Source organism: Cryptomeria japonica, chromosome 2 (assembly GCF_030272615.1).
Source record: "Cryptomeria japonica chromosome 2, Sugi_1.0, whole genome shotgun sequence".
Classification (NCBI taxonomy): domain Eukaryota; kingdom Viridiplantae; phylum Streptophyta; class Pinopsida; order Cupressales; family Cupressaceae; genus Cryptomeria; species Cryptomeria japonica.
In genome coordinates, this window is record NC_081406.1 from 18276429 (window position 1) to 18290098 (window position 13670).

A 13670-nucleotide genomic window follows, 5' to 3' on the forward strand; every position below is an offset into this window, starting at 1 on the left:
AAAAAGGAGGTCTGGTGGCTCTTTGGTGGTCTGGTGGCTAGTGGGTGGCGCATCGGTGGTGGTCGGGTGGCAGAGCCAAGGCAGTGGAGGAGGCTGGGCCGAATGAGGGCTGCTAAGGTGGCAGGCCGTGGTGGAGCGGGGGACGCTGGGGCAGCCGACGACGGCGGTGAGGCGTTGCGGAGGGCGGCAAGGGAGGCACTGTGAGGGTTGGGTCATGGTGGTGGAAGCCGGTGGCGGGAAGGCCGGGCCGAGCGGCGGCAGCTGGGGAGATCTTCAGTGGGGGCTGAGTGCGGCGGTGGGGGCCAGGGAGGAAGCCGTGCGGCGGTGGTGGGCCGGGGGCCGGGAAAGCCGGAGGCCGATGGGCGCAGGGAGGCTAGTTGGTGGGGGCCGCTGCCAGAGGGGACCAGACAGTAGGGGGTCGGAGGCTGGTGCTGACAGGGGAAAGGTCGGCATGGGGGCCTGTGGCACGGGGCCCAAGGGCAGCCAGCGGTAGGGGCTATACTGACACCTGCAGGGGCCCTACGGTACCCTATGTACCATGGGAACCCCCCCAAACTTTGCAAATTTTTTTTTTTTTTAAATAAAAAACCTAATCGCCTTTTGATTTTTTCATGAAATTTTTTACAAAAATCAAATTTCGGCCTGCATGTCCTAAAAAGGCAAAATAATTTTATTTTTTTGAATTTTTTTCTCGATCTGTGTGCCAGGGTCGTACGACTTGGATCTGAGAAAAAAGTTCACCCAGAGGCTCAAGAACCAAAAAAGGTCAAATTTTATATGACCATAGGGGTTTTTGAGCCTTTTGAGAATGATGGTGAGTTCCGTTTAGGCCCAAAGTACTCAGAAAAAGGTCAAACCCTAGGTACATAAAATACTTTCTGAAACCCCAGATCTGCTTCCAAAGCCAAAAATCTCAAAACAAGAACAGGTAGCTGCAGATCTGAAGCTCTGATACCATATAGGAGTTGAGAAAATACAACACCATAGGAGCCCAAATAATCTCTACAAGCTGAAAAACCTATTACAAGGAGAAGCAAGGAAGCAAATCACGAAAGGAAAGAATACACAGGAAAAAAGTATGCTCCAAAAGATGAGAGCTCAAAATCTCCAAAATGTATTGTCAATAATAATCCTTCTTCATACAATGAAAAGAAAGAACTCAACTTTTAATAGGTCAAAAAACCCTAAAAGGGAAAACCTAGGTTTGCACATAATAATTAATTAAAATAATTAATTATATGCACCTAAAGTTAGCTTAAGTGTAAAAGAGATAAAGGGAACTTAAATAATTAAACAAATAATGTTTAATTAATCAAGTAAATACCCGAATACTCTAACAATATTCAAATAAATTAACATGAACTATATTCACTTTTGAATATACAAGTTTTTAATTGATTCCTAATACGTACAACTAAAATGTAGTTCCGAAAACCAAACATAATCAATAATTTCCACACAAGGAATGAGAAATCATAGAATCACTATATAATTTAGATCATTAATTGATTTTTCATCCTATATAGTCAAATTAACATAATATTTCACTCATAAATGCAGACATAAACGTATATGCATATTTTCTCTAATGTAGTGTGTGAGATTCCCTTTTTCCATCGAAGTCATTTAGTTAAAAACAACTCTACCTAATTCGTGTTCTCGCCTTTGACCTCATTCACCTTATCCTGCATCACTTGCACTCGCTAGTTTATCAGTATTGACAAACCCAAATTAAAGAATACTAAATGTCGAGTTTCATATCAATTGCAGGAATAAAAATGCATACAATATTTTCTCACAACTGGATTATGAATGATCAAATCTATTTTAATTTCAACGCATACATAAAAATCACATTAAATCTTTAAAATGTACATTATTAAAAATACGATTCGTGACATGGATACACGGACAGTATTCTATTTGACATCCTTCCTATGGATGCTTGCCACCTGCTGTTGGGTAGACCTTGGCAGTTTGACAGAAAAGCACAACATGATTGGGAAAGAAACTCCTACTCATTTCAGAAAGATGGAGTAACCTATCAGATTCAATCCCTCAATGAGGAAGGAGAGAGCAGCAACAAAGTGCCTAACATCTTGTTAGTGAGTGAGAAAGAATTCATAAAAACACTAGAAGAAGGTGAAGGAGTGGGATTTGCACTCATAGTGAAACCCAAGGAAGAAAAGGTAGAAAAGAAAGTTGAGATACCATATGAGGTGCAACAAATCCTTGATAAATTCAAAGGAATAAATAGTGATGGTACACCTACAACCTTACCACCTCCTAGAGCCATTAGCCATCAGATTGATTTCATACCAGGAGCCTCTTTACCCAATAAGGTAGCCTATAAGATGACCCCTGAACAAAATGAAGAGGTAGCAAGACAAATACAAGAACTCTTAGACCAAGGGCTGATTAGGAAGAGCATTAGTCCTTGTGCAGTACCTACAGTGTTGGCACCTAAGAAGGGTGGAACATGGAGACTTTGCACAAATTCTAGAGCCATAAAAAAGATCACCATCGGATACAAATTTCCCATACCCAGGATAGAGGATTTGATGGATTGTTTGGGGGGTGCACAGTATTTTAGTAAGATTGACTTGAAGAGTGGTTACCATCAGATAAGAATCAAAGAGGCTGATGAATGGAAGACAATTTTCAAAATGAATGAGGGTCTCTATGAGTGGCCTATCATGCCATTTGGACTCTCTAATGCTCCCAGCACATTCATGAGACTCATGAATGAAGTTTTACATGATTTCATTGGCAAGTTTGTTGTTGTGTATTTAGATGATATTCTTATCTTCAGTAAAACTAAGGAAGAGCATCTGAATCATTTAGCTATTGTTTTGAGAAAGTTATATGATGAACAACTAACCATTAATCTAGAAAAATGTGATTTTATGAAGCAAGAATTGGTCTATCTTGGTTTTTTTGTATCAAGAGGCAATCTTAAAATGGATCAATCTAAAGTTGCAGCAATAACCAGTTGGCCAACTCCAAAAACAACCAATTATGTTAGAAGCTTCCATGGTTTAGCACAATTTTATAGGAAATTCATCAGGGAATTCAGTGAGATTTGTGCCCCTATGTTAGACACCATCAAAGGGGGTGTAAAGGTAAAGTTTTAGTGGACAGATGCAGCCAATAAGGGGTTTAAACTATTGAAAACTAAAGTAGCTACTCAACCAGTGCTCATTTTACCTACTTTTGATAAGCTTTTTACTATTGAATGTGATGCTAGCAATATTGTTGTAGGAGCTATTTTAAGTCAAGACAATAGACCAATTGCATACTTTAGTGAGAAGTTAAATGATGCCAAGAAAAAGTACTCTTCCTATGATTTAGAACTCTATGCATTAGTACAGGCACTTAGGAAATGGAGACATTATCTTCTTCCTAAAGAATTTGTTGTATACACAGATAATCAGGCATTAAGTTTCTTGAACTCACAGGATAAACTAAATCATAGGCATGTTAAATGGGTAAAGTACTTGCAAGCTTACACTTTTACTCTTAAGCATAATAAGGGTCAGTTGAATAAAGTAGTAGATGCTTTGAGTAGGATGTTGTTAACTGTTCATGAGATTCAAGTACAGAGCATTGGTATTGATAGTTTTAAAGATATGTATCCTACTGATGATGATTTTGTTGAAGCTTATAAAGTTTGTCAAGGTTTTGAGAATCATTTCCATGGTGCATATGCTGATTTCACTTTGCAAGATGGTTTGTTATTCAGGGGTGGACAGTTATGTGTTCCAAAAGGCTCTATGAGAGAGAACCTCATTCAGGAGAAGCACAATGGGTGCTTAAGTGGGCATTTTGGTCTCAACAAGACCTTAGAGTTGGTTCAAAGGTTCTATTATTGGCCCAAGATGCAGAGAGACATCAGGAGGTATGTTGAGCAGTGTATGGTATGTCAGAAAGAAAAAGGTAATTCCTCCAATTCTAGTTTATATCAGCCTCTTCCCATTCCACATAGGCCTTGGGATTGCATTAGTATGGATTTTGTGGTAGGATTACCTAAAACTCAAGCTGGATTTGATAACATCTTTGTAGTAGTGGACAAATTTAGCAAAATGGCTTATTTTATTCCTTGTAAAACAACACATGATGCAAGTCATATTGCTTACTTATTTTTCAAAGAAGTTGTTAGAATACATGGTTTTCCTACTAGCATTGTTTCAGATAGGGATGTTAAGTTTCTTGGTCATTTCTGGAAAACATTGTGGAAGAGACTGGGTACTAATCTCTCTTTTGGTTCAGCTTATCATCCACAAACTGATGGCCAAACTGAAGTTGTGAACAGGTCTCTTGGAAACATGCTTAGGTGCTTGACAAAGGAATATGGGTAGAGTTGAGATCAACTCATTCATCAAGTAGAATATGCCTACAATGATAGTGTCAACCGGTCTACAGGTAAAAGCCCTTTTGAAGTTGTTTATGGTATGCATCCAAGGGGTATAATGGAGTTGAGGGATATCACTAACTTGCAGCCTAAGAGTGGAACAACAGATGACATGGCTCAATCCATGAAGGAGGTTCACGAGCAAGTGAGAAAAGCTTTCCAAGATACCTCCCAAAAAGTCAAGGCAAGAGTGGATGCTACAAAGAGAGATGTTCAGTTTTCCATAGGAGATTATATGATGGTTAATTTGAAAAAGGAAAGGCTACAAAAGGGAGTTCCAAGAAAACTTCAGATGAGGAGAATAGGCCCTTGCAAAATCTTGGCTAAGTATGGGTCTAATGCTTACAAAGTTGATTTGCCTACTAATATTTCTTTGTCTCCCTTTTTTAATGTTGTAGATTTGATTGCTTTCAAAGGGAAGCCACTTGAGGAGATTCAAAGAGTTTCAGATGTTGCACAATCCCTTTCTGATCTATCTCTCCCTTCTCTTTCTATTCCCCAAGCAGAACGGGTTCTAGACTCTAGGATTCTCAAGAAGACAAGGAATCACACCTATATGGAGCACCTAGTCAAATGGAAGGATAATACTATCTCAGAGGCCACATGGATACCTGAAACTAAATTTTTTAAGTATGGCATCCCTTCTTCTTTGCTGCCTCAAGGAGTCACATGACTTCTTTGTTTTTGGGGGAGTATGGTGCAGGAGCACCTAGTTGAGTAAAACTCTCCTTTTTGAGTATTTTATGATTTCATGTTTGTAATGTCTTTTGTTAAGTTTAAAATGTTTTTTTAGGTTGTTATGTGTCTTCTCTAGTGTTTTTGATCTCATTTGTGGCTCAAGAGGTCAAGTTTTGCCTTTCAGGCTTTGAGTTGACAATTTTGGCAAAAATGTGCAAAATTGCCTAAAAGGTCTCCAAATGCTTCCAAAGCATTGAAACACGTTTAATAAGTGTTTTTAAGCATGTATTAGGTTTTTAGATAAGTTGATGAGGTTAGGTTATAGAAAATGTCTTTTGGAGCAAGAAATGTTGTCATTTGGGCTTGCAAAAGTTGTTAAAGTTGTCATTTTTGGTTTTTTCAAATACAATGTAGTTGTGGAAGCCTAATGTCCATAAAGGGCTTGATAACTAATTGGAAATAATATAAAAAGGCCTCCCTTTTCCTTTAGAAAGGTTGGTGATTTTATTAACAAGAGAATCCTAATAGAAATCATGAAATTTTGGTTTTTCTCACTCTGTTTTTCCTTCCTTGGAGTAACAGTCCGTACTGTAGCACTCTTTGTCTGTACTATACCTTCTAGGAAATGTTCCTATTGATTATTTAATTCTCCCCAAGTGATCATTGCATTGGTTTTTCTTTTGCAAGTTGGTGTAATAAAATTTCTTCCATTTTGTGTGCTCACTGCCCTATCAAGGGTTTGGAGTTGGAAAATGCCACAACTTGACTAATCCAGGCCTAAGCTCCCACAAAAATGGATTGGGTAAAGTTGGTTTATGCATGTACATTATGTATATATTTCTTTTTGAGTCAGAACTATGTTTGGAGGACAAATTTGAGTGAAGATTAGACAAGCTTTGGAACCTGACTAATATCCTTCTTGAAAACTCAAATTCTTGTAATCAAAATGCATTGAGTTGTTAAAGTGGCCAAGCAAGGAGTCTGAGAAGTGTTAAAACTTATCTTGATTCAACTTCAATAGTTGACAATTTTGTAATTTGCAAGTTTTATCAATCTTTGTATTTAGTAGCAAGTTCACTGTTTGTGATTTGTTTTTGTCAAAATGCTCAAGGAATGCTTCAAGAGCATTATTCGAGCCTTGTCACTGTGAAGGGAATGTAATAGGAAATTTCATTGATGTGTTGTAGACCTTATTAAGGTAGATTTATAGTTAAAACTCCTTGTTATGCAGGTCCAAAGGTGTAGCAACAGTTGACTATTAAAGGGCAGCATTTTGACAGTGACAGTGGCATTTTCACTTCTTTTCTCAGTTGTTTGCCAAGTGTTTGGCATAATGTTTGTGTGAAAGAGGCAGGGGACACATGTTCAAGTCATGACAGAGGTTCTATGAAGATCTAGGTGCTTGAATTGGTGAAAAAGGATGCTAACACGGTGGTTATACTCCAAAACCCTACATTCATGCCTAAAAATGAGGTTAGATAGTAAGAACACTTCTCTGAGCCTAAAACCACAAAAATATCTTTGCTATGAATTATTCCTCACTGTCCAAATCATCTCCCATGATCAAGAAGCCCATCATTGGGTAGGGCGAGTAAAACTAGACCAATTAGGCCTCCACGGGCTAGTAGCCCTTTTGACTGTTTTTGTCAAAAAACATGAAGCCGATTGCATGGAGAAGTTTGAGACATATGAAACTTTGTGAGATCATTCTAAAATAGTGAAACAAGGGTCATATAGGACCTTGGATAGTGTGTAGACTCTTTTGGAGGTTTTGACCCTTGGTTGGTGAGTTGAGTAAGCCAAAGGCTATGGGCATTAAACTAAGTTTTGATTGTCAAACCTTGAGTAAACCTTGTTTCTCTACATGACCATGTTGGATTTTCCTAATGCACTCTAAAATAGTAAGTTGAATATCAAAAGAACCAGAATTGAGAAATGTGTAGATGGGTGAAGTGAGGAATTGGAGTAAGTTTGAGCATGGGTGTGAGCTTTCACCAAAAAGGGAGGTTGATGTTGGTATTTTGGTATGGCTTTGTCATTGATGTCAACACCTATTGAAAACTATCACTTTGGAGATCCAGCAACATTCACCGGCAAGCAAGTAACTATTGCACAGTTACTGGTATATGGTTCACCGGCAGGATATAATGTTCACTGGTACCTGGAATGATATGGAAGACACTTGGTAATGTCGAAGACATCATGTGGACACTTTGTTTTGAATAATTAATCATTGGTATATTCATATTTACATATTTGCTTTTACCGGCAAATAGGTCCAGGGTTATCTAGGGTTACACCGATAGATTTATCTTTTCCAGATCAGCATGGCATGCTATGGAGATGATTTATTATTATTGTAAATGCATTAAGCCTACATGTTTAATCGGTTATTGCATCGGATATTATATTGTATGTAAAATTCTTTTATTGTAATATCTTGTAGAGCCGACCTACTAAAATTGGTCTTAGGTTATGGTATAAATGTAAGATCTTATTTGTAAGATCAAGTGTGGAATGCGAAAAAGAATTGTGTGAAGGTATATGCGAGATTAAGCAGAGGTATACACGAAGACATCATTTGAAGGTGAAGCTAGGTTTATGTAGAAGCATATCAGCATTACACCAGTACTGAATCCAGCATATGAAGATGCTATTTTGTGTAGTACATTCTTATTGGATTTAACCATCCAACTGTAGTCAGTGTGACTCCCATTTTGTGATTGAGCAATGAGCTCTAGGCTGTTGGCCTTTCTACATGTGCAGACCCCATATATGTACACTTACTATCTGCAGTAGTATCATCTGATTGTGGGTAAGGTTTCCCACCATGGTTTTCCCCTTATAGGGTTTCCACGTACAAAATATTGGTGTTATGTGTTGTGGATGACTCTATGTTTATGTTTCATGCATTAATCTTTACCGGTATAGCAATTTACTGTTAACACTATCTACCGACACACTTAACTAGTTTACCAGTATTAAGCATTAAGTTGGTTAATTGGTTTTTGGTTTGAATTTATTAGACAACTGATTCACCCCCCCCTCAGTTGTCTCTGGGACCTAACAGTTGATGTTGAAGACTTATAGAGAGAACTGCTAATAGTAACTACTCTTGATATTGCAAATATAAGGATAGTAACTACTATTGATATTGCAAATATAAGGAGCAGATAAAAACAAGATTTTTTGTTTCCTATTGTACCTTTTGACCAATATAAGCCTTTTTTGAACACTTACCTAGAAATCTCCCTATCAGGGGGGGTGAATCAGTGTTCTACCGGTATGATAAATTTTAACCTTATTAAAACATGCATACACCAACTGGTATACCGGTACATAAAGAATTGAAAGAAGTAAAGCAATCAATAAGCCAATCACATAAATGAACACCATAACACACAAAATTATACGTGGAAAAAATCAAAGAGGAAAAACCATGGTGGGATTTGTGACCCACAATATCAATTCACTGGCCATATGAAGAGATATTAGAAAATATAAGGGGCCTACACTTGTAGGAATGCTTACAGCCTAGAGCACACTGCTCAATCACAAAGGAGCCTCACTGATTACATATAAACCCAGACTACAATCTAGAGAAATGATTGAACTGCAAAGATAGCATCCTCTATGCCTGAATACAGTTTTGGTTAAGCTCTGTCTATTCCGGTCTGAAACCCTAAACCCTTTTACCAGAATATCCCTTACATAAATATCCTCACATACATGATCTCTCTGATATATTTCACATCTCCTTCATTATTTCCCTCTTAATACATATTCGCATCATATCACATCCATCAAAATGATCTAATCCAATAGACCTATATACCCTATATAATTTATCATGCCTTATGTCAGCTTACAAAGATAATTACAATATCAATATACATGTCGGCTAGATAACATGAATACATGAATATCAAAAACAATTGTTGATACCAGATCCAAGAGATGTCAGCCTCCAATATCTAAACCATGTCGGTCTGCATTTTCGGTAACCTGAGAATTCATTCCATCCTGCTGGTGCCGGTGAAGTGCCTATAGGTGGAGTGCCTGTCAATACACAATTGACCCAAAATATGAAGCTGGAATAAGCTGCCATGTTTCCATCAGTGACAACATAGTGAAACCAACCAATTAAGTGTCAATTGCCAACATTGGGTTGGTCCAGCACTGCACCCTGATTGGAAAGGAAGTCAACCTTATTTGAACATTCAACCTCACATGTGCAAGGTCCCACACTTGGAGGTTGTTACTATTTTTCACAAGGTTGTTGAGAATTAGTGTTCAACAAGGGTGCACACCTTTGTGACATCAGAGACCTTGACACTTATAGATATAATAATGTTTAGTTGTCATATGTATCAAATATTTGGGTTGTTAGAGCTATCCATGTTTTTTATTTACAAAGATCTTATAAATTATTATTCTTGCATGATTTTGGAGAATCTAATGAGACATCGAATAGATAGGTAATAAAAATAAAACCTATCTGACATTGGTGGCTTCGAAGGATAGAATAATTTACATCATATCAAGTTTGGTTCTTACTTTGAGATGGTATTTTTATTGAGAATAATTTTTGGCTTTTCTTTTCTTATTTTCCTTTAGATTTCATTGTTGGTACTAGTAGATATGAAGAAAACATATATTATGAAGCTTTATTTTTGAAGATATGTGCAAGTGATTTGTTGCTGAAATCAATATGGATGGTTTCCTAGAGAGTTCATGAGACTATGATCAATAATTATGACCCTTAATAGGGTTAGAGGCAACATGATAGACCACTATGTGTGTGGAGGTGAATATAGATTCTTATCAAATAATTTGGTGTTTGTGATTCAAAAGTTTAGGACTAAGAACTTGAGAATTCGGCTTGGAGCTACACCTTTACAAGGGTCAACCTTTTGGGTCTTTAGGTAGCTTGATGGATTTCTAATTGATTCATTTTATTTCTTCAAGAAAAAATATTCTAATGCATTTTTATTTTATACAATTAGGAAATTTAATTGTGTGCCTTAAGGGGGGTCCCTTGGCTAGTGGAATTTTGAAGCTTAAGTGGTGCATTTACAAGAAAAATTTAATAAGTGAGAATGTTGGCATTATTTATGATCTTATAGTTAAGATAATTGTAAATGGGTAATCGTATGGATCTGTGTCACACTTTAGGATAACAATACCTATTCTCGTCGGAATGCTTCCGGACGGAAACCTTCCGACTGGACCGATTTGGTGGCCACACAGTGCTTGCGTGGCAATGGATTTTCGGCTGGAAACGTTATGACTAGAACCCTTTCGGTCAGAATGTTTTCATCCTTTAAATAGGTTGCAATATATAAACCCATAATTTTTTTTGAATAGTTCTGGCCGGAACCCTTCCATCCAGAATGTTTCCAGTTGGAACTGTTCCAACTGGAACTATCTATGTGGAATGCCAAGTGGCAACCACATCAACAAAAAAGATGATTTTCTGAAACTTGTCACTTCTGCAACAAAATTCAATAGGTAAATTAAACTTATTAAAAAAAAAAAAATACCCTTTTGTACAGATCAAAGTCACGATTCTACTCATATAATTTTTATATTGTTTTGATTACATTTAATATATGAAAAATTAAAATACTACAACTAGGTACTCTTTTGTTCGATAATAGACTAGTTTGAAAAACAAAAAAAAAATATCAAATCACTTCAAAAAAAATTGAAAAAAATATGGTTCACTAGAAGAGAGAGTCTTCTCCAAAAGGGTATTTTTAGTTTTTTGATTATCATAAATTGAATAGAAAATTGTGGTGGGAGACAAAAAATGTCAAATTCTGGTATATTCGACTTCCAAATGCTATAAAAAAGAAAATATACATCAATATTTTTTTTCATGCACTGTATATATATGTCATCTATAACGGTTATCAAAATCGGAAAAAAATAAGTTGATGTTGTCATTATGTGAATTGGTATGTGGACATAATGACATTGTATGTTGTCATTGATGTCAATATGTTGAAGAGGTATGAACTGGCATATGTGAGAACCGATATAACACTGTGAACCGACATTTGTGCCAAAGTGAAGCGGTGTGCTTGTTCAAGATAAACCGACATATGGTTATGGGAACCGGCACATGGAAGCGTTGTATGACTACTGGTTGGTAGTCTCAACTTCAAGGTTTCCGGTTGAAGTGCTTCAAGCCTGTATGGCTCAACCGGTGATCTTTGTGTAATGAGTAAGCAGTATAACAAAGAACAGATCATGTTTCCACGTCAACCTTGTGCGCGTGAAGGATCTTGCATGAAGAAGACTATCCCTATCTACCTCGGGAATGTGCAAAGTTTGTAAACGGTGAAAACGCGTGATGGATTATCAGCCGCCATGAAATCGGTGGATAATGAATGATGGAGAATGTCTTGAGATTTATTCAAGATCTGCTGCATTTAATACAGTATGATCAATGATCAAGATTGAACTGTTTGAATTCCTTAACCTAACAGGTCTAGGGTTTAGGGTTTATGCTACTGACCTGTCTATTCTCCTATAAGGTTGATGTTGTGATTCTTTTAGAGGTTGTTGGCAAAAGCTGTGTGTGAGTATCCAAGAGAAGGGATACGAGATCCTTGCCAGACTAGATGAGAGAAGTGATACCTGTAGAGTGTAAGTGCAGAAGGTGAAGAGGAGCTTAAGCGGATCTGCATTGGCATTGAGTGCTGTTACCAGATCATTATAATACCTATTGATCTCTAACCACCTCAACAGTTGGAAAATCCCCTAACAGGGTAGCCTTAACTGGCTTGCTGTAAATTCCTTAATAGGGTAACTCAAAGTTATTGAGATCTGGAAAGCTAGAGAGCTCTGGAAATCCTTTAGCTATTGAGTTCTTGAAATCCTCTAACAAGGTACCCTTGACAGGGTTTAACCCTTAACTAGGTATTGTATCCATCCCTTAACTGGGTGATCTCTAACAAGATCGGTTCCTAGCAGAACCTTTTGTAATATCTTTAACCGGACAAGGCTTCTAACAAAGCGGACTTCCAAAGAGTTCAACAACAAGCTTGTGGGTATTCATCCTCACCATGGTTTTTCCGAGTTGGGTTTCCACGTAAAAAATATGTGTGTCATATGTGATGCTTTTATCTTGTGATGCTTTGTTATTGCCTGTTAAGCATACAATGGTTTTGTGTTTTATGCCTATCAATAAAACATGTTGAACTAGCTATTGTGAAGATATGATGATAGATTACCTGTTCATACATAAGGGTGAAATGGTAGTGTAGTTTTGAGCTAAGTGGAAAACTTAGTGAGTAACCGGTTTATGATTGTTTTAGTTGTTCTGAGTTTTACCGGTTGCACTCTGTTTCAAACCGATGTCACTGTTTGCCGGTCATTTAGAGTAATTGTTGCTGAACCGGTTTAGGTCTGTATTTTGTCTGTACTGATTCACCCCCTCCTCTTAGTATTGGTTTGGTACATTCATTCATCATTGAGTTATCAATTGGTATCAGAGCATCCTCTAGGTCCTCTGTGTTATAAGCTTAACCGCTTGAGGTAAAGATCCTAGACAAATGATGAATAGGGAAAGTCCAAAGTTTAATAGGGAAAATTTCGGTATATGGAAAGATAGGATGAAGATATTCATCAGAAGCATGGGTGCTCAACACTGGATTTATGTTGAGAACGTCTATGTTGTCCCTACCGGTACTCTCACCGATGACCAAAAGAGAGAGATACAAGAAAATGGGCAAGTCATGGAAGCTCTCATTAGTAGTCTATCTGACATTGAGTTTATTGATGTTCAGGACAAGGTAAATCCCAAAGAGGTATGAGATGCTCTTGAAAATATCTATGGTGGTGATGAAGATGTAAAACAGGCTATGGAAGAAAGCCTGAGAGGGAAGTTTGAAGATATGCAGATGGTTGAAGGTGAGACCATTCAGTAGTATGGAATAAGAATCAAAACAATTGTTGGAGAAGTTAAAAGTGCAGGTGGTAAAATAGAAGACTCCACTGTGGTAAGAAAAGTCTTGAGATCCCTATTGTCAGTCTATGCAATACGAGTTGCTGCTATTCAGGAGTTGAGATCAATAGAGAAGACTAAGGTATCCTTGGACTCCATCATAGCAAAGTTGATAGCCTATGAGCTAAATAGTTTTGATGGCAGTGTTCAAAAGAATGAATCAACTTTTAGAGCTTTTGCTGTACCATCCAGGAAAGGAAAAGAAGAAAGCACTAGTGGCGAACCAAGATGGAGCAGAGTAATGGATGATGAGGAGTTTCTGATGGAATTTGAAGCTCTACTTGCCAGGAAGCTTCCTAAAGGAACCGGTAAATACAAAGGTAAGCTACCTTTGAAATACTTTTCTTGTAATTGGATAGGACATATTGCTATAAACTATCCTAATGGCGATATCAAGGACAAACCAGAAAGGTTCAGGAAATTTAAAGGAGGAAACCTGAGAAACTGTTTTGTGGCAGTTGATGAAGGTGTCACAGATGAAGAATCAAAGGATGAAGAAAATGAAGATATTGTGTTTGTTGCTGTCAAAGAAGATGTGTCAGACAAGAAGGCTCTTGTCTCCCGATT

The 13670-nt window shown here is 37.6% G+C and overlaps 1 pseudogene; it reads left to right on the plus strand.

Moving 5' to 3' along the window:
• Positions 1-214: 214 nt before the first annotated feature.
• The window catches only part of LOC131035378 (putative beta-D-xylosidase), a 148868-nt pseudogene continuing 135412 nt past the window's right edge, over positions 215-13670 (plus strand).